At 50.3% G+C, this 21,408-nt stretch overlaps 1 pseudogene; it reads right to left on the bottom strand.

The window, feature by feature from the left end:
• Positions 1–360: 360 nt before the first annotated feature.
• The window catches only part of LOC109941913 (uncharacterized), a 54,845-nt pseudogene continuing 33,797 nt past the window's right edge, over positions 361–21,408 (bottom strand).

Raw genomic sequence — 21,408 nt, forward strand, 5'->3', positions numbered from 1 at the left:
GGCTATGATTGGGTGTCGAACTTTCCATTATTAACCAATGGTGTTGTTGTCAACATTCGTTGAACAACCATTTTTATGTCGAGGACTCGAGCGGTGGGAGCTGTTGGTGGGCGTCAACCAATATGAAAAGGGCACTCCTCAAATACGAAAACGATGCCAAATCCTCATATAGCCAAATAGGAATAACAACCGTGCAAAGAGAGACCGGCAGAGGAGGTGAAATTTCCCCGCTTCCTCGTTTCACGAAATGGAAGCCTGGCGTCCCCGATTTACTTAGCCACACGAGTTAAAACGCCGCGAGGAGCACGAAAACACGCCCCGCCGCTAATCCTATCTCGTGTTTCTCTTGTAACACTCCGTTCAATCCCTGGACCGGCGGTACTTACTCCTGACAGCTCTCTAAGATCATATAACATCCTCATAGACCAACACAAGTCTTTTGTGCGCACTTTGTCCCCACTCATACGCACCCGAGAAAACTTCCCGGACGGTCACCCAACTCAAATTGCTCCAAGCCAAGCACGCTTAACTTGGAGGTTCTTTCGAGATAGTCTTCCAAAAAAGAAGATGCACCTTGTTGATATGATTACACTGTTAATTCTATTAAGCCTTGGGCCAGGAATCACCATCCCAGGGGCCAGGATATCACAATCCACCCCCTTTAGAAGACCGACGTCCTCGTCGATCATCCCCAATCCAGGAACCTCCCCTCTTAGCCACGTATGTGTGTCTAGTGTCGTCATATGTCATGCCATGTGACCAATCCGGGCCCACATGCGCCATGTGCCATATACCCGAACCCCCTAGCCCACACACGCCCGTGAAACCTCGAGATTCGGCTCTGATACCACTTGTAACACCCCATCCAATCTCTGGACCAACGGTACTTACTCCTGGCAGCTCTCTAGGATCATATATCATCCTCAAAGACCAACACAAGTCTTTTTTGTGCGCACTTTGTCCTCACTCATGCGCACCCGAGAAAACTTCTCGGTCGGTCACCCATCCCGAATTGCTCCAAGCCAAGCACGCTTAACTTGGAGGTTCTTTTGAGATAGTCTTCTGAAAAAGAAGATGCACCTTGTTGATATGATTACACTATTAATTATATTAAGCCTTGGGCCAGGAAATCGCCATCCCAGGGGCCAGGATATCACATCTCTCCCCTCGCTGTGCTTTATAATCCACCTGCATATCTCTAGAGTCTAGAGCCGGTAGAAGCAGTTTGACCACCTCACCTCCCTCCACTCCGCAAGGCCTCTCGCCGTCCTTCTCCTTCGACATTATCGCTGCGCTGGCCGCCTGTCCCCCTCTCCATCCGTCAGCTTTGGTCGGGGCAGATAACAAAATCTGATATCCCTGGGGTTTCACCGCCCGGGTCCCCTACCTTCTCACCTCACGCAAAGCAGAAGGGGGAGGAGTTTTAGGAGGTGGTAGGAGGAGCCATCATCGTGTCCGTCCGTGTGCCCATTATTGTTTCTTCTTCCAGTGGCAATTTCTGGCCACAGTAGCGGGCGCTAAATTACTCATAGGTTCGTGGCCGGTCCCAGTCCGTCCGAGCATGCAGAGCGGCGTGTCGTTCATGGCGGAGGAGTGCCCGCTGTCGGTGTTTTGGGTCCGACCGCACACCCGGGGTTGCCCCTCAAGGTGTTTCTAGGAGTAGGACGGTGTCCACGACTGTAGCAAAATGGTTCGTGCCGATCACACGAGGGACAATGGACAAGATTTACAGGTTCGGGCCGCTTAGAGATGCGTAACACCCTACGTCCTGGTGAGTATGTGAGCGTGGTTACAAGAGGGCTCTCTGGATTGAAGACACAGAGAGTTGTTGTGGGTGGCTAAGTAAGATAGAGTCGATCGTTCTGAAGGGGTGCCCCCTAGGCCTTATATACTCGACCGTGGGGCAGTACATGTGGATATGATAACAACAAGTAGCTAAAAGGTAGTGAACCTCTTGAGTTTATCCCTACGTAACCCTCGCCGACTTATCCTCGCATGGCTCCGTTGCATGGGGGCTTCAGTGCAGGAAAGTTGAGTCTCTGTTGCGATTTACTCGCTCAACGTTGTGGGCCGTCCGGGCTTGCACCAATCTGGTATCACGTCGCTCTGCCTTGTTGGTTGTTTTTCCCCAGGCCCACGAAGGAATGACCTCATGATTTATTGGGCCCTTGGGCCTTTCGTGAGGTCTTTTACTCCTTTAGTGGACCCGGGGGATATCTATCCCCCACAAGCCCCCGATCTTTGGGTTAATTTAGAAGTAATCAGCCCAAAGATCCTAGGTCCAACTTGCGGGTGTTTTTGAAGAAAGAAGTCTTCCTGCTGTCTTCTCTTGCTCCGATCACTCATTTGACCGAAGCTTGGTTTCATGCTTGTGCCTTAGAGGTCGGTATTTCAATTTTGTAAGATTCTGAACTTCATTGGGTGCACCGGAGCTTTGAGTAGATTTTAGAAAACAATCTACTCAATGGGTGTAGCCCCCGAGCTTTGAGTAGATTTTAGAAAACAATCTACTCAAAGGTCTTCCCCAGAAATTATCTCCATTTGTGCTCCTGCATCTTGGTTGAGAGTTGGTTTTTTAATCTTGTCCCTCGCCTTAGAAGTCGACACTATCTTGGCTTGAAATGATAATCCATGGGGTGCACCGGAGGTGCACCCAATGGGTGTAGCCCCCGACCTTCAAATGGATTTTTTAAGGATAATCCATTCGAAGGTCTTCCTTTCGTGCCTCTTTGCTGAAATTCATCCCTTTCGTTTGTAGAAATTGGCATGAAGTTATTTGCATTATGCTTTGGAGGTCAGCATTATGTCATCAATATTTTGCTGCAGAGGTCAGCATATATTTTGTCTTTAGCAGCCGAGTTTGCAATCCATCCATATCTTGCTAGGTAGTGCAATTTATTTGCTTCTGCGACTGATTGGACGTTTGATGGACGTTCTCTGTCTAGTCTTCACGTCGCTTCTGTCGGCCATATTTTGTACTTTGCTGGCTATATTTGGCTTTCCTCTAATCCTTACTGATATCTCATTTTTGTCTTGAGGTATTCACTGCGTGCCCTGCACAGATGTGACCGTTTTGAAAAATATACTGATAATTCCTGGGCGTCCCCCCAATGGGTGTGGGCAAGGGACGGCTTGGTACGCTGAGTGTTTTAGCCGACTGCTTCTGAGTAGTAATGTGATGGGACGGCGAGTGTAATCATATCCTTTACGCTATTGACTGGAGTCCCAATGGGTGTAGTGTTGCGTGAAATGGCGTCAGCCACCTGACGTGTCTTCAGACTGGTGGAAGCGCTTATTGAATGCTTTGCGACTGTTCGGTGACCACGGTTGGAGGTGAGCGGTTGCCTTTCCCTTCTATAAATAGCGTCGTTGCTCCTCTGGTTTTTTCACACATCTTCGCTGTTCTTTACTGCATCCTTCTCTTCTCTCCTGTCTGCTTCCGCCATGGGCAAGAGTAACAAACGCAAGCGCGAGCCGACTCCTCCGTCGGAGGACTTCGGCGACTCGGAATACTCGGAGGAGGAGTTCTCCTCCGAGTCCGAGGGGTCTCCAGCTCCCGTCTCTCCCCCGGCGTCGTCTGATGATTCAGACGACTCCCAGGGGATTGCCGCGGAAGTCTGGACGTACATCCGGGCCATCGAGCGCTCCGGGCTCGAGGGCTCGGATGGGTCGGAGTACTCCTCGGATGAGGAGGACTCGGACGGCGGCGAGGACGAGGATGACGACGACGACGACGGTGACGACGACGACGGTGGCGACGGCGACGGCAGCGGCAGCGGCGGGGGCAGCGGCGGCGGCGACGGGAGCAAGGGCAGCACCAGAGGCGGCAGCAGCACGGGCAGCACCAGAGGCAGCAGCAGCAAGGGCAGCACCAAGGGCGGTGGCGGTGGCAGCAGCAGCAAGGCCAGTGGCTAAACGCCACTGGTCTTTAGATATTAGTATAGTGTAGTTAGAATAATGTAGTAGTAATGTAGAGTAGTATAGTGTAGTATAGTAGTAGTAGTAATGTAGAGTAGTATAGTGTAGTATAGTCGTAGTAGTAATGTAATGTAGTAATAGTAGGGAAGCATCAACTCGCAAAGAGTTGATTTGTAAGCTCATTGTCTTCCCTTAATGAAAGAATGACGTTGGCCTCTTCTTGATGACTCGCTTTCCTTGATTATAGAACCGATTCTTTTGAGACAGTAGATGAATAACTTGTGCATCACATTGACGCTTCCAGAAGTAGCTGCCGAGTAATCTTGTAGTCAGTATCGGCGTTTTAGAAGCAACGCCGAGCGATTGAAGGTCGACGTCAGCATTTTAGAAGTAGTACCGAGCAATCGAACACGAGGTCAGCGTTTTAGAGGCAACGCCGAGTGAGTGAAGGTCGACGTCGGCATTTTGGAAGTAATGCCGAGCAATTGAACACGAGATCAGCGTTTTAGAGGCAACACCGAGTGACTGAAGGTCGACGTCGGCATTTTAGAAGTAATGTCGAGCGATTGAACACGAGATCAGCGTTTTAGAGGCAACGCCGAGTGATTGAAGGTCGACGTCGGCATTTTAGAAGTAATGCCGAGCAACTGAATATGAAATCAGCGTTTTAGAGGCAACGCCGAGTGATTGAAGGTCGACGTCGGCATTTTAGAAGTAATGCCGAGCAACTGAATATGAAATCTGCGTTTTAGAGTCAACGCCGAGTGATTGAAGGTCGACGTCGGCATTTTAGAAGTAATGCCGAGCAACTGAATATGAAATCAGCGTTTTAGAGTCAACGCCGAGTGATAGCCGGCCGCATGAGTTATTTTGAGGATGATAACCGAGTGATGAGGTGACGCGTCGGCTTTTTGGAAATAAATGCCGGATGACCACGTGGCTTGCTGGGGTTTCGGAAATAACCGCCGGGTGATGACTGGGCACTATTGAAACGGTATCTGGCTCGAGAATATCCCATAAGAGCTGCGCTTTTAGCCGCCTTTGCTTTCCGTGCCCTAGTTCTTGCATTCCCGCTTCTGAATCCTCTCTGCCATTCGCCTCCTACTCTGTTTGCTGGTAAAAATCGAGATGGCGCCCAAGAGGAAAACTGCGAGCTCGTCTGCTGCGGTGATCCCTCCAATCGACCCCAACAGCCAGTTGCCCTTCGCAGGTAACCATATGTCCATCATTTCCGAAGCTGAACTTCTCCACCTCGTATCCATCGGGGTTCTTCCTCCGCGAGAACTCTGTTCTTGGCGGATTTGCCACGGGACTACTGTCCCGACAGAGGATACCCACGAGTCTGTAGTTTACGCTCCTTTTCTTCTCCGCGGCCTCGGTCTTCCCATCTCTCCCTTTTTCCGCGGCCTCCTTGATTTCTACCACATTAACTTGACCCATTTGAACCCTAATTCCATTCTGCAAATCTCCATTTTCGTTCACTTATGCGAAGCCTTTCTTGGCGTGCTGCCGCATTTCGGCTTATGGAAGTATTTGTATCATTGTCGCCCTGGGATGGCCGGGGGACAGCATCAGTTGGTCGGAGGTGCCAGTTTGGAGATGCGCCGCGGGCGGAAAACTGAGTATCTTGAGATTCCCCTTAAGGACAGTATTAAGGGATGGCGTCTAGAGTGGTTCATAGTTGATAATTATGGAAATTCTCTCCCCTCCCGGTCGGGAAGACAGCCAGACGTTCGCACTCCGAGCTGGACCGAGTCTCCCACAGATCAGGAAGTGGCTGAAGCAGGTGTGTTGCTAACTGAAGTTGGACTGCTGAAAGAGAGAGGTCTAACTGCTGAAGCTGTGGTCGCTGACTTTGTCTTCAAGAACATTCAGCCACTGAAAGATAGGGCCTATCCAGCATATCTGTATCGAGGGCTGGCCGACTCAACTCGGGTTACCAATAGGAGAATTCCTTCTGTAGACTTGGTAAGCCGACTTGAAATGATCCTCAGGGGTAAGGTGTCAAATGTTGGTGCTCCAGCGGCATACTCGGCCTGGAACCTGCCTCCTCTCAAAGCCTTCACCCTTTTTGTGTCAAATCCGCCTGTGACTGATGGCAATTTGGGCCTTAGAGTGCGACCCTCTGCTGAAGAAGTCAGTACCTTGGTTGCTTCACTTGGGGAGATTCCTGATGATGAACGGCAGGTTCATTTTGAAGTGCCCCTGAACCCTAGTGATGCGGACATAAATGACATGCTTGATCTGTTAGCTGAGGATTCCTCCGACGCTGCTCCTGTTGGTACGTTGGCAGTGGTGCCCCTTCCAGAGGTTGATACAACTTTGGATGTCCCGAAACCTGTCAGTACTCGCCCGAGGCGTCCTAGCCGAACCAATCAGCCTGAGCCTTCTGCTGATGAGCAAAAGAAGAAAAGAAGACGCCTCCGGCGAGTATCCAGTTTTGATGAGGACGCTGGTACCTCAGTTCCTGCTACTGAAGGAGTGCCTGCGACTGGACTTACCGACGCCGACCCCAATGGGTGTACCCAAACTGCTGCTGATCCCAATGTGGGTGCTCCGTCTGTTGCTGATCCCAATGGGGGTGCTACTTGTGTTGTCACTGTGGAAGATGAGGAGGAAGAAAATGAAGCTCCTTTAACTCGGAAAAACAGTCGGCAGTTCATCGCCAGCGGTGGAAGTAGTGGAGTTCCTTCTCCTGCTTTGTCTGCCCTCATTGGTCTGCAAGAATTGTCCCTGGCCAACTTTGATCAAACTCTTGAGGATATGGTCCCAGAGGACTTGTTATCAGAGCCAGTGGATGATGATGCAACAGAGACTTGCACTGCCGTGCCTGATGCTGGGTTGAGGTCATCCCGTGCCTCGTCGACCTTAGAGCGCGATCTCGAGGGTCGGGATGCTGACTTGGATTGTCCTGGTCCCATGGAAGTGGCTGAAGGCCCGTCAACCTTAGAGGTGGTTACTGCAGAGAGCCTGGACCTCAAGAATGGTGCTGACACATGCCCAGCCCCCGAGGATGTCGCCGGGGATGACTTAGCTTGGGTGAAGAGTGTAAGCCACTGCCCAGCCCCCGAGGGTGTTGCCGGGGATGATCCGGCTCAAGTGGGCAGTGCCAACTATGACCCAGCCCCCGAGGGTGCCCAAGCAGGGTCTCCTTCCTGCACTTCCATGGACGTTCACGCGGGATCACCTCCACACTCTGGCTGCATGGTGGTAGCCCAAACTTTGGACCAGGGAGGCGCTTTAGAGGGCAGCGTCCCCACTGATCGGGCGTTTGGCTCTGTTGAAGGCACTGAACTGATTCCTGCTGGTCCGTTACAAGCTGCTTCGGGTGGTGGCCTTGCGCCTGGTTATCAGCTGATTTCTCCTGATTTGGGGATCCCTTCGTTCTTTTCCAACCTCCAGATACTGTGCTGTATTTTAGCTTGTTCTTTATGTTGCATGAACTTTTGTCATGATGTTCATTTGTTCTTCTCATCAGGCTTTGGTAGATGGGATGGCCAGCCAGCTGAGATTGCAGGGTGCTTCCGTCCCAGAAGTGGCTTCGTCTCTTGCGTGTTGGAATCCAGTGTCACTTCATCGTCGTGTATCCGAGCTGGAGGCAACTAACGCTGGTTAGTGCCCTTTTTCTTCTCTTCGCCTTTGTTGTGGACTGTTTTACCTTCTGACCTCGTTTTGTTTGATTACCTCTTGCTAGGAATGGCTCGGCAGATTGCAATTCTTGAGGAAAAACATTCCCGAGATCAGGCTGAAATGGTTCAACGGTGCGCTGACTTCGAGGAGAAGTACTCTCAGAGCCAAACTGAATTAAATCAGGTCTCCGCTGCCTTGGATGACGCCAATGCCCTGAGTTCTTCTCTTCATGCTCGGCTTGACTCTGGAAAGGTAACTTACAAAACCGTGCCTTGCCTTGCTATGCTCTTATTACTCGCTTGGTTTCTGAAGGAGTTGATTTTTTGTTTGCAGTAAGAAAAATGTATCCTTGCTGCTTCTCGTGACAATCTAGACATATTGTATCGTGATTCTAGCAGCTCGCTGTCAATCTTGGAGAGGAGTCACCGCTTTACAATGGAGGAACTGGACAATCAGCGTTGTAGGCTGCAAGAATCTGCGGACGAAGTGACCCGCCTTAAGCAATTGATATCAGCGAAGGATGCCACCATCAAAGAACTCCGAGCTTCCAAGAAATCCGTTGCCCAGGAGTTAGAGGCTGCTCGGCTGGCTGCTAAAGTTGCCGAAGAAACTGCGGCTACTCTCAAAGCCCAGCGCGATAAAGCCATGGACAAGGCTATTCGTGCTGGACGAATCTTAATGAGGAGACCCGGCGTGGTTGTTCCTGAAGACATAAAGGCTGACGTGAATGCTGCCCCCGATTCCTCGAGTCGTCCTACTTCGTCGGTCGCTCCTGAAAAAGACATTGCGAAATAGGGAAACATTTTGCGTGCTCCGAGCGCGCATTTAGCATGATCGAGTATTTGTTAGAAGACATCAATTTATCATTCGAATGACATAATTACTCTCTTATTGTATCAGAATTTATTGGTTCGTAAATTTGTGGTAATGACGCATAATGATTATGAAATTTGTTGGCGGGATATGGAAGTCATCCCCTGAATTACATAGGCGCGAGTATGTTGCGCCGGCTTAAGCCACCACTGACTTTAGCCGATAGCTCCGTTAGTAGGGTATAGTGGTCACCCCAAGTTAAGTAAGCGTGAGCATGTTGCACCGCCTTAAGTCGTTACCGACTTAAGTCGATTGCTCCGTTTGTAGGGCATAGTGGCCACCCCGGGTTAAGTAAGCGTGGGCATGTTGCACCGCCTTAAGTCGTTGCCGACTTAAGTCGATTGCTCCGTTTGTAGGGCATAGTGGTCACCCCAAGTTAAGTAAGCGTGAGCATGTTGCACCGCCTTAAGTCGTTGCCGACTTAAGCCGATTGCTCCGTTTGTAGGGCATAGTGGTCACCCCGAGTTAAGTAAGCGTGAGCATGTTGCACCGCCTTAAGTCGTTGCCGACTTAAGTCGATTGCTCCGTTTGTAGGGCATAGTGGCCACCCCGGGTTAAGTAAGCGTGAGCATGTTGCACCGCCTTAAGTCGTTGCCGACTTAAGTCGATTGCTCCGTTTATAGGGTATAGTGGTCACCCCAAGTTAAGTAAGCGTGAGCATGTTGCACCGACTTAAGTCGTTGCCGACTTAAGCCGATTGCTCCGTTTGTAGGGCATAGTGGTCACCCCGAGTTAAGTAAGCGTGAGCATGTTGCACCGCCTTAAGTCGTTGCCGACTTAAGTCGATTGCTCCGTTTGTAGGGCATAGTGGCCACCCCGGGTTAAGTAAGCGTGAGCATGTTGCACCGCCTTAAGTCGTTGCCGACTTAAGTCGATTGCTCTGTTTGTAGGGCATAGTGGTCACCCCAAGTTAAGTAAGCGTGAGCATGTTGCACCGCCTTAAGTCGTTGCCGACTTAAGCCGATTGCTCCGTTTGTAGGGCATAGTGGTCACCCCGAGTTAAGTAAGCGTGAGCATGTTGCACCGCCTTAAGTCGTTGCCGACTTAAGCTGATTGCTCCGTTTGTAGGGCATAGTGGCCACCCCGGGTTAAGTAAGCGTGAGCATGTTGCACCGCCTTAAGTCGTTGCCGACTTAAGCCGATTGCTCCGTTTGTAGGGCATAGTGGTCACCCTGGGTTAAGTAAGAATGCAAGTCAATCGTAAACGAGCCGAGTATCTTTGAAATCTCTCTTTATTGATGACATATTTCCACTTTACAGAATACATTGTCGCCCCAGCAGTTTTGAAATACAGCTAGGGATAAAATTTTCTGAGGTGCTCTATGTTCCAGGAGTTCCCAACTTCTGTGCCATCCATCTGAGTGAGGCGATACGATCCGGGCCGAGTGACTTCTGCTACTATGAAGGGTCCTTCCCATAAAGGTGATAACTTGTGCCGTCCCTCCCCCGTTAGAATTCAGCGGAGGACGAGGTCTCTTACTGAAAAGAACCGTTGCCGCACAGCCTTGTCGTGATAGCGCCTTAGAGTCTGCTGGTATCGTGCTGATTGGATTACCGCATTCAGCCGTTCTTCCTCAAGTACATCAATGTCCTCCAGCCTGGTGGCCTCAGCTTCTGCTATGATCTCGAAAATCAACCTTGGCGCCCCAAACTTGAGATCAGCAGGTAGCACTGCCTCCGACCCATAGACCATGAAGAAAGGAGTGTTTCCATGCAGGGCTCGGCTAGGTTGGGTTCTTAGGCTCCAAACAACATAAGGCAACTCTCTTATCCACTTTCCTGCGAATTTTTCATTCTTATCGAAGACCCTTTTCCTGAGTGCCTCCAATATCATTCCGTTGGCTCGCTCAACCTGCCCGTTGGCTCTTGGATGTGCTACAGATGCGTACTTGATCTGAATGCTCTTTTGCTCGCAGAAGTCGAAGAATTCTGAACTGGTGAAGTTGGATCCTAAGTCAGTGATAATACTGTTTGGTATCCCGAATCTGAATATTATGTCTTGTATGAATTCCACGGCTTTAGCAGAGGTTAAAGAAGCAATGGGCTTGAACTCTATCCATTTAGTGAATTTGTCAATCGCCACCAATACATGAGTGTATCCCCCTTGAGCTTTCTTGAAAGGTCCAATCATATCCAGTCCCCAGCATGCGAAAGGCCAGGTTACTGGTATGGTCTGTAGTTGCTGTGCTGGCATGTGCTGTTGCTTTGACAAGTATTGGCAAGCTTCGCATCTCTGAACTAACTCGGCTGCATCGTTCTTCGCCGTCGGCCAATAGAATCCTGACCTGAAAACCTTTCCGACTAGTGTTCTGGATGCTGCATGTATTCCACATTGCCCTGCATGGACCTCCTCCAGAAGTTGCTTCCCAGTGGACGGGAGAACGCACTTCATGAGGATGCCTGATGCGCCCCTTCTGTACAATTCCTCCCCAATGAGTGTATAGTGAGCCGACTGCCTGGCAATGCGCTCTGCCGAGTTCTTGTCGTCTGGTTCTTCTTCATTCTTTATGTACTTAATAATCAGCCTTCTCCAGTCATCAGAGTCTGACTCGGGTTGATTTATGATGTTGCACTCTTCTGTTTGATCCATTGAGATACTCGGCTGCAGAATTTCTTGCACGAAGACTCCGGGTGGGACCTGAGTTCGACTGGATCCGAGCTTGGACAGTACATCGGCTGCTGTGTTCCGATCTCTTTCTATATGATGAAATTTTAGACCCTCGAATTTATCTTCCAGCTTTCGGACGGCAGCGCAGTATTTTCCCATTGAATCACTTGAACAATCCCATTCCTTGTTTATCTGGCTGATGACTACCAGAGAATCTCCGTATACCATCAATCTCTTGACGCCCAGTGATATGGCGATGTTCAATCCGTGTATCAAAGCTTCATACTCGGCTGCATTGTTAGAGGCCGGGAATAGCAACTGGAGGGCGTACTTGAGGTGTTTGCCTCCAGGTGCGGTGAAGAGAATCCCTGCTCCTGCTCCTTGCAGCTTCAACGAGCCATCAAAATACATTCGCCATACTTCTGCGGTTTCTGGATTATCCGGTACTTGCTTTTCTGTCCACTCTGATACGAAATCAACTAGTGCTTGAGTTTTGATGGCAGTGCGAGGTCGGAACTCGATGTCGTGGGATCCCAGCTCGCAAGCCCACTTGGCTATTCGACCAATGGCTTCCTTGTTGTGAAGAATATCCCCTATTGGAAAACCAGTGACTACTATGACTTTGTGGTCGTCAAAGTAGTGACGCAACTTGCGGGCAGTTAGAAGTACTGCGTATAATAGCTTCTGAACTTGAGGATACTTTTTCTTCGAGGGGCCTAGAACTTCACTGATGAAGTAGACGGGATGTTGTACTAGATAGGCATGTCCTTCTTCCACTTGCTCGACTACCAACGCGGTGCTTACCACGTGAGTCGTGCAAGAGATATACAATAGCAAATCTTCGGCCGGTTGAGTCGACATAGCTCGCCGGGGTGGTTTCAGTACTGGTGGTGTTGTCAAGAATTTCTTCAGTGCGTCTAGAGCTTCTTGTGCTTCTGAAGTCCATTGAAACTTATCCACCTTCTTGAGTAGCTTGTAAAATGGCAAACCTTTTTCTCCCAGCCTGGATATAAATCTGCTCAGAGCTGCCATACATCCAGTAAGTCGCTGAACCTTCTTTTGTGACCGAGGAGCTTCCATCTTCATGATAGCTTCAATCTTATCTGGATTAGCCTCAATTCCCCGGTGGCTGACGATAAACCCGAGCAACTTTCCTGCTGGTACCCCGAAAACACATTTTTCAGGATTGAGCTTCCATCTATATCTTCTCAGGCTGTTGAAAACCAGCTGTAAATCTTCGATGAAGTTTTCTGAACTCTCTGTTTTGATCACCACATCATCTACGTAAGCCTCCACACGCTTGCCCCAGTGATCGGCTAAGCATGTTTGAATGGCTCTCTGATAGGTCGCTCCAGCGTTTTTGAGGCCGAACGGCATGGAGGTATAACAGAAAGCACCAAACGGAGTGATGAACGCCGTTTTCTCCTTTTCTTCTTTTGCCAAACTAATCTGATGATACCCGGAATAGCAATCTAAGAAAGACAACATAGAACATCCGGCGGTAGAGTCCACCACCTGATCTATCCTCGGGAGCCCGAAGGGATCCTTCGGACAGTGTTTGTTGAGATCAGTATAGTCGACGCACATGCGCCAATCCACTTTATTCTTTTTGAGTACAAGAACAGGGTTAGCTAACCACTCGGGGTGTAATACTTCTCTAATAAATCCAGCCGCAACCAAGCGAGCTAACTCGGCGCGAATGGCCTCTCTCTTGTCGGGCGTGAAACGACGTAGCTTTTGCCGGATCGGCCTTGCCTGGGGATAAACCTTCAACTTGTGCTCGGCCAGTTCTCTTGGGACTCCCGGCATATCCGCAGGTTGCCATGCGAATACATCTCGGTTATCTTGCAGGAACTGGACGAGCGCGCTTTCCTATTTGTCGTCCAAGCTGGAGCTGATGATGGCTGTCTTGCGCTCATCAGCGAACCCTAGGTTAATTCGCTTGGTTTCTTCGGTCGGCCGCATAGAGGTCGTGGCCTGAGCTTCGTTTGCCGGTACTGCGAGGTCCTCCTCAGGCTTGGAGTTCGCCAGTGTGGAGGGGACCGTTAACGGCTTGGTGGTGAGTGCTGCTTGGATGGCCACTCAGAAGCATTCTGCGGCGCCTTGGAAGTCGGCGCGCACAGTTATGATCCCTTGCGGTCCTGGCATCTTTAGTATCATGTATGTATAGTGCGGAATGGCCATGAATTTGGCCAATCCCGGTCTTCCGATGATGGCGTTGTACCCGCAGTCGAAGTTCGCCACTTCAAACCTCAGGAACTCGGTTCTGTAGTTCTCCGGAGTTCCGAAGGTGACTGGCATGTAGATGTGCCCCAGCGGGTATTCTCCCTCCGTCGGCACGATGCCAAAGAAAGGAGTGTCCGACTTGTGGAGCTCTTTGAGGTGAGCCCCCAAGCCTTGGAGCGTCCGGGGGAAGGTGACGTTGATGCTGCTCCCCCCGTCCACTAGCACCTTCTTCACCCGGCTCTCTCGGATCACCGGATCGACGAGGAGCGGGTATTTGCCTGGATGGTCGAAGTTGAGCCATTGATCTTCCCGAGTGAAGGTGATCGGATGTTCTGACCACCGGTATGGGGCGGGAGGACCGGTGGTCGCTACCAGTATCTGGCGGTCGTTGAGCTTTTGTTGTCTCTTGTTCTCCTGCGACCCATGTCCGCCGAAGATGACGTTGACCTCCCTGTCGACGTGTGGGAAAGCTCCTCCTCCTCCCTCCTCCGGCTGATGAGGTTGTCGCGGTTCATCCGGTCCTCCCCTCGGCGGAGGAGGAGGTAGAGGTTGGAAGGGTCGGCCATGCCCAACGGAGTGCTTGAAGTCCCGACAGTTGCGAAGAGTGTGGCGCATGTCCTTGTGGTATGGGCACTGGGCGTCGAGGATGTCGTCCAGCGTGCGCTTGCCTCCGCGAGGTCCTCCTCGGGCGCGAGAGGCAGGCGGTCCGGCGGCGTGTACTTCTTCGCGAGGCCTCTTCTCCCAGCGTTTGTCGGGTGGCTGGTTCGCGTCGCGTCGTGGTGCTGCCGGTGTAGGCTTTGCTCCTCCGATGAGGTCCTGAGCTCGCTCGTCGGCGGTGATGTAGAGGTCGGCTTCCCGGAACAGCTCCTCGGAAGTAGTCGGCGCCTTCTGTAGTATGGCTCGGACGAAAGCCGAGTCGTTGGATCCTCTGTAGAAGTCCTCAATCACGGCCGCCTCCGTGACCTCGGGGATGCGATTTCTCATGGTCTGGAACCTTTTGAGGTACGACCGGAGAGTCTCATCCCCCCGACGCTTGATGGATTTGAGGTCCCACGGTTGCGCTGGCTTGTCGGAGAGGGACTGAAAGTTGGCGGTGAAACGTCGACTGAAGTCTCCCCAGTCGTCGATGCAGTGTCGGGGTAGATGTCGTAGCCACTGTAGCGCATCTTGCCCAAGGACGATGGGCAGATACGCGGTCATAACGTCCTCAGATGCTCCGGTAGCCCGAGCAGCGGTGGTGTAGACGGCTAGCCAACCCTTTGGATCCTGCTTAGGCTCATATTTGTCGACATTGGATACCTTGAAGTTGGGAGGCCATTGGATGGCCCTAAGGCGCGGAGTAAGAGCGGACACTCCGCACGTGTCCTCCTGTCGTCGGGGACGATGTCTGTCCTGGGGAGGGGAGTTGTGATTGTGGTTCCTCGACCGTCCCCGGGTGGTTCCGCCAGTTGAGGCCGTTGCCGACTCAGTCCTGGTGGCCTGGCTCTGAGTCGGGATGCCATGATCTCGGTCGTACTCCTCCCGACGGCGAATCTCGTTTTCATGCCGCCGTTCGCACGAAGCATTGATGGAGCTTCGTGCGTCTCGACGACTGTTGATGGCGTGTCGTAGATCGTTCGGCGGGTGAGCGAGCGGTAGAAGATGGTTGGCTGCCTGGGTGAACAGGCGTCGGTATCCCTCGGCGTCGGGAGTCCGAGGAAGTCCATCAGCTATCCGAGCTAGTACCCCTCCGACTTCGCTTGGCGTGTTCATAGCTCGGGCGAAGTCGGGATTCAGGTTGCGCCCGAAGAGCGGATTCTCCCGGCGTTGCCTTGCGTCTTGCTCGGCCTGTTCCTGAGCCCGCCGGCGATCACGTCGTCGGGAGTTCCTTCGTTCTCTGAAGACGCGTTCTTCCGGAGTTTCTCATATCTCCGAGACCTCGTCTCGCGAGACAGGCTGCTCCGGATCCCGTTCTCCGGCCGCGTGATGTCGTCGAACGTTCCTGCGTCGGTTCCTCCGTCGGCGGGATTCTCGTTGAGGTGGCTCTTCTCCGGGCGCGGTCGGTTCATCGTCAGAGACAGTGGGCGACTCCACTCTCCCGATGAAGAGGACGTCGGGGTAGAATGGTGCTGCTGTTGTGGCGACTTTCTTTCTGTTCTCCTTTGAGGCCGGAGGAACGGAAAGAACGACTTGATTTTCCCTGGTCTCCTTCTTCCTCGTGATCCGTGTCCATTCTTTTGTCGAGGAAGTAGACAGCGGAGTTTTCCGGGTCAGCGAGCCCTCGGCCCCTGACTTTCCGGAGACGATCTTTTTCCGAAGAGCTGGAGGTGGCGCCTTTCCGGCATTTTTGGAGTTCGTTGGAGGAGACTTCTTTTCCGGCGGATCCACGATACGGTGTAGAATTCCCTCTTCATCCGCTACAGATGAGATTGTCCCGAAGCAGAATACGGATCCGGGACGCATGGTGATCTTGCTGTAGAAGGTGACGGCCATTGAGCTAGCTTGGATCGTCGACACACCCCCTACCTGGTGCGCCAGCTGTCGGTGTTTTGGGTCCGACCGCACACCCGGGGTTGCCCCTCAAGGTGTTTCTAGGAGTAGGACGGTGTCGACGACTGTAGCAAAATGGTTCGTGCCGATCACACGAGGGACAGTGGACAAGATTTACAGGTTCGGGCCGCTTAGAGATGCGTAACACCCTACGTCCTGGTGAGTATGTGAGCGTGGTTACAAGAGGGCTCTCTGGATTGAAGACACAGAGAGTTGTTGTGGGTGGCTAAGTAAGATAGAGTCGATCGTTCTGAAGGGGTGCCCCCTAGGCCTTATATACTCGACCGTGGGGCAGTACATGTGGATATGATAACAACAAGTAGCTAAAAGGTAGTGAACCTCTTGAGTTTATCCCTACGTAACCCTCGCCGACTTATCCTCGCATGGCTCCGTTGCATGGGGGCTTCAGTGCGGGAAAGTCGAGTCTCTGTTGCGATTTACTCGCTCGACGTTGTGGGCCATCCGGGCTTGCACCAATCTGGTATCACGTCGCTCTGCCTTGTTGGTTGTTTTTCCCCAGGCCCACGAAGGAATGACCTCATGATTTATTGGGCCCTTGGGCCTTTCGTGAGGTCTTTTACTCCTTTAGTGGACCCGGGGGATATCTATCCCCCACACCCGCCCACTGGTGGCGGCGCGGAGCTCTGGCTTCCAGACGAGTTCCTGGACAACGACTTCTTCTCCGAGGAGGAGAAGGCGGCGGTCGCCACCAGGAGCGAGAGCAACGAGGAGGAGGAAGGGGCGGACGACCTCCCGCGTCGCCTGGTTGGGCTCGTCGTCGGCAATGGGAAGGGGGATGGTTCCCTTGCAAATGTGGGTCACCTTTTCTGATTTGGTGCCGTGTTTGCAGGTTTCCGTTTTTGATTTCGCTGAGCTCTGATCGTCATCCCCCTTGTCGCATCGTGTGATAGGCGGAGGTGTTGGTCGGCTCATCGCAGTCGATTTTGTGCGGCCACCACTAGAGCGCCCGCCGATGAATCCCTGGGATGTTCTGAACGAGGCGGCTGGCCAGGTGGCTTGCTTGCGCACAAACAGCACCCCCGTGCCAACGAACGACGTTGTTGCCAATCAAGGACTCCCCGTCACGCCGCCGGCGGAGAAGCTCTCCGCGCCGGCGGAGGCCGCGAAGGCCAACTGAAAGGGAAATAGGGTCAAACCTTTTTCTAAATGAATTTGGTGGTTGAATTGCCCAACACAAATAATTGTACTAACTAGTTTGCTCTAGAATGTCAGTTCTGCAGGTGCCAAAGGTTCAACACAAAGCAATAAAAAAGTCTAAGAAAGGGTTCAAATAAAAAGGAGAAAAACCAACCAAAGGTTGCCCTGGTCTGGCGCACCGGACTGTCCGGTGCACCAGGGAGATCAGCTCCGAACTCGCCACCTTCGAGTTTCTGGAAATGTCACTCCGCTATAATTCACCGGACTGTCCGGTGTGCCATGCGGAGCAACGGTTAACAGCGCCAACGATCGTCTGCAAAAGTGAACAGTGCGTGCACAGTGAGCGGACAGCGCGCGTAGAGTCAGAGCAGGCGCCAGAAGGCGCACCGGACAGTGAACAGGGACTGTCCGGTGTGCACCGGACTGTCCGGTGGCCCAACTGTCAGAAGCTCCAACGGTCGAACCCTAACGGTTGGGTGACGTGGCTGGCGCACCAGACTGTCCGGTGCACCCATCGACAACAGCCCCTCCCAACAGCCACTTTGGTGGTTGGGGCTATAAATACCCCCAACCACCACACTTCAAGGCATCCAAGTTTTCAGCCAACACATTCAATACAAGAGCTAGTGCATTCGATACATGACACAATTAGATTGAATCAAAGCCTCTCCAAGTCCCAATTCCACTCAAAGCAATTAGTGACTAAAAGAGAGTGTTTTGCCCGTGTTCTTTGAGCTCTTGCGCTTGGATCGCTTTTCTTCTTTCCATTTATTGTTCCCAAGTCATTTGTAACCAAGGCAAGAGACACCAATTGTGTGGTGGTCCTTGTGGAGACTAAGTGTCCCAATTGATTGAGGAGAAAAGCTCACTCGGTCTAAGTGACCGTTTGAGAGAGGGAAAGGATTGAAGAGACCCGGTCTTTGTGACCACCTCAACGGGGAGTAGGTTTGCAAGAACCGAACCTCGGTAAAACAAATCATCGTGTCACACTCTTCATTTGCTTGTGATTTGTTTTCGCCCTCTCTTTCGGACTCGACGATATTTCTAACGCTAACCCCGGCTTGTAGTTGTGCTTAAAGTTTATAAATTTCAGATTTGCCTATTCACCCCCTCTAGGCGACTTTCAATTGGTATCAGAGCCGGTACTTCATTAGAGCCTAACCGCTCGAAGTGATGTCAGGAGATCACGCCAAGAAGGAAATGGTGACCGGCGAGAAGCCCGCTACAAGCCACGGGAAGGCTCCATTAGGAGAGTCCGGCAACAAGATGAAGGGATCCCCTTCACACAACAAGTCGCATCGGAGCGGCGAGAAGAAAAAGAAAATGAAGAAGGTGGTCTACTACGAGACCAATTCTTCATCACCTTCTCCATCCGACTCCGACACACCGTCCGTCACTTCTAAGCGCCATGAGCACAAGAAGTTTAGTAAGATTCCCCTACGCTACCCTCGCATTTCTAAACATACTCCTTTACTTTCCGTCCCATTAGGCAAACCACTGACTTTTAATGGTGAAGATTATAGTAGGTGGAGTGAAATGATGAAGTATTACCTAACCTCACTCCACTCAAGCATATGGGACATTGTTAAATTTGGAGCACAGGAACCATCCATAGGGGATGAAGATTATGATGCGGACGAGGTCGCCCAAATCCGACATCTCAATTCCCAAGCAACTACTATACTCCTCACCTCTCTAAGTCGAGAGGAGTATAATAAGGTGCAAGGGTTGAAGAGTGCCAAGGACATTTGGGACGTACTCAAAACCGCGCACGAAGGAGACGAGGTGACCAAGATCACCAAGCGGGAAACGATCGAGGGGGAGCTCGATCGGTTCATGCTTAACCAAGGAGAGGAGCCACAAGCCATGTACGACCGGCTCAAGACCTTGGTGAACCAAGTGCGCAACCTCGGGAGCACAAAATGGGATGACCATGAAATGGTCAAGGTTATTCTAAGATCACTTGTTTTTCTTAATCCTACACAAGTGCAATTAATTCGTGGTGATCCTAGATACAAGCTAATGTCTCCCGAGGAGGTTATAGGAAAGTTCGTGAGCTTTGAATTAATGATCAAAGGCTCCAAACAAATCATCGAGCGAGGCGCCACCTCCGCACCCGAGGTGCAACCCGTCGCCTTCAAAGCGACGGAGGAGAAGAAGGAAGAGTCTACGTCGAGTAGGCTTCCCATCGACGCCTCCAAGCTCGATAATGAGGAGATGGCGCTCATCATCAAGAGTTTCCGTCAAATCCTCAAGCAACGGAAGGGGAGAGACTACAAACCCTGTTCCAAAAAGGTTTGCTACAAGTGTGGTAATCTTGATCATTTTATTGCTAAATGTCCATTATCTAGTGATAGTGATAGGGGCGACGACAAGAAGGGAAAGGGGAGGGAAAAGAAGAGATACTACAAGAAGAAGGGCGGCGATGCCCATGTATGCCGGGAGTGGGACTCCGATGAGAGCTCCACCGGCTCCTGCTCCGACGAAGACACCGCAAACATCGCCATAAACAAGGGTCTCCTCTTCCCCAACGTCAGCCACAAGTGCCTCATGGCAAAGGACGGCAAAAAGAAGGTAAAATCTAGAGCCTCCACTAAATATGCAATATCTAGTGATGAGGATAACTCTAGTGATGATGAAGATAATTTGCTTGCCCTTTTTGCCAACCTCAACATGCAACAAAAAGAAAAATTAAATGAATTGATAGGAGCTATTCATGAGAAGGATGAACTCTTGGATAGCCAAGAGGACTTCCTTATTAAGGAAAACAAAAGGCATGTTAAGGTTAAAAATGCTTATGCTCAGGAAGTAGAAAAATGTGAAAAATTAACTAGTGAGCTTAGCACTTGCCATGACACAATCTCCAACCTTAGAAATGAGAATGTTAAATTAATTGCTAAGGTTGAGAAGTTATATGTTTGTGATGATTCAATTGTTAGTCTTAGAAATGATAATGCTAGTTTGATTACTAAGATTGACAAATTGAATGCATCACTCTCTAGCCTTAAAATTGAGAATGAAAATTAATTGCTAAGGCTAAAGATTTAAATGTTTGCAATGATATTGTTTCCAATCTTAGAAATAAAAATGTCATGTTACATGCTAAGATTGATGAATTAAATGTTTGCAAACCCTCTATATCTACCATTGAGCATGTTACTATTTGTACTAGATGTAGAGACATTAATGTTGATGCTATTCATGATCACCTAGCTTTAATTAAACAACAAAATGATCACATAGCTCAACTTAGTGCTAAAATTAATGAGCATGACTTAGAAAATGAAAAATTTAAATTTGCTAGAAGCATGCTCTATAATGGGAGACGCCCAAGCATTAAGGATGGCATTGGCTTCCAAAAGGGAGACAATGTCAAGCTTAACGCCCCTAAAAGATTGTCTAATTTTGTTAAGGGCAAAGCTCCCATGGCTCAGGATAACGAGGGTTACATTTTATATCCTGCTAGTTATACCGAGCACAAAATTAGGAGAATTCACTCTAGAAAGTCTCACTCTGTCTCTCATCATGCTTTTATGTATAAGAGTGAGGCATCTAGTTCTAGGCAATTCACTCATGTCAAATTGCCTAAAAAGAAATCTCCTATTGCATCAAGTGAGCCTATTGTTTCATTTAAGACTTTTGATGCCTCATATGTTTTAACTAACAAATCAGGCAAAGTAGTTGCCAAATATGTTGGGGCCAAACACAAGGGCTCAAAGACTTGTGTTTGGGTACCCAAGGTGCTTGTTTCTAATGTCAAAGGACCCAAGACCGTTTGGGTACCTAAGAACAAGGCCTAAACTTGTTTTGTAGGTTTATGCATCCGGGGGCTCAAGTTAGATCATGGATAGCGGGTGCACAAACCACATGACTGGGGAGAAAAGGATGTTCTCCTCCTATGAGAAAAACCATGATCCCTAAAGAGCTATCACATTCGGGGATGGAAATCAAGGTTTGGTCAAAGGACTTGGTAAAATTGCTATATCACCTGACCATTCTATTTCCAATGTTTTTCTTGTAGATTCCTTAGATTATAACTTGCTTTCTGTTTCTCAATTATGCAAAATGGGTTACAATTGTCTTCTTACGGATATAGGTGTTACTGTCTTTAGAAGAAGTGATGATTCAGTAGCATTTAAGGGAGTACTAGAGGGTCAGCTATACTTAGTTGATTTTAATAGAGCTGAACTCGACACTTGCTTAATTGCTAAGACTAATATGGGTTGGCTCTGGCATCGCCGACTAGCCCACGTTGGGATGAAGAATCTTCATAAGCTTCTAAAGGGAGATCACATTTTAGGACTAACAAATGTTCATTTTGAGAAAGACAAGATTTGTAGCGCATGTCAAGGAGGGAATCAAGCTGGTGTTCATCATCCACACAAGAACATCATGACGACCGACAGGCCGCTTGAGCTACTCCACATGGACCTATTCAGCCCGATAGCTTACATAAGCATCGTCGG

The sequence above is a fragment of the Zea mays genome, chromosome 8, assembly GCF_902167145.1.
Source record: "Zea mays cultivar B73 chromosome 8, Zm-B73-REFERENCE-NAM-5.0, whole genome shotgun sequence".
NCBI classification, from domain to species: Eukaryota; Viridiplantae; Streptophyta; class Magnoliopsida; order Poales; family Poaceae; genus Zea; species Zea mays.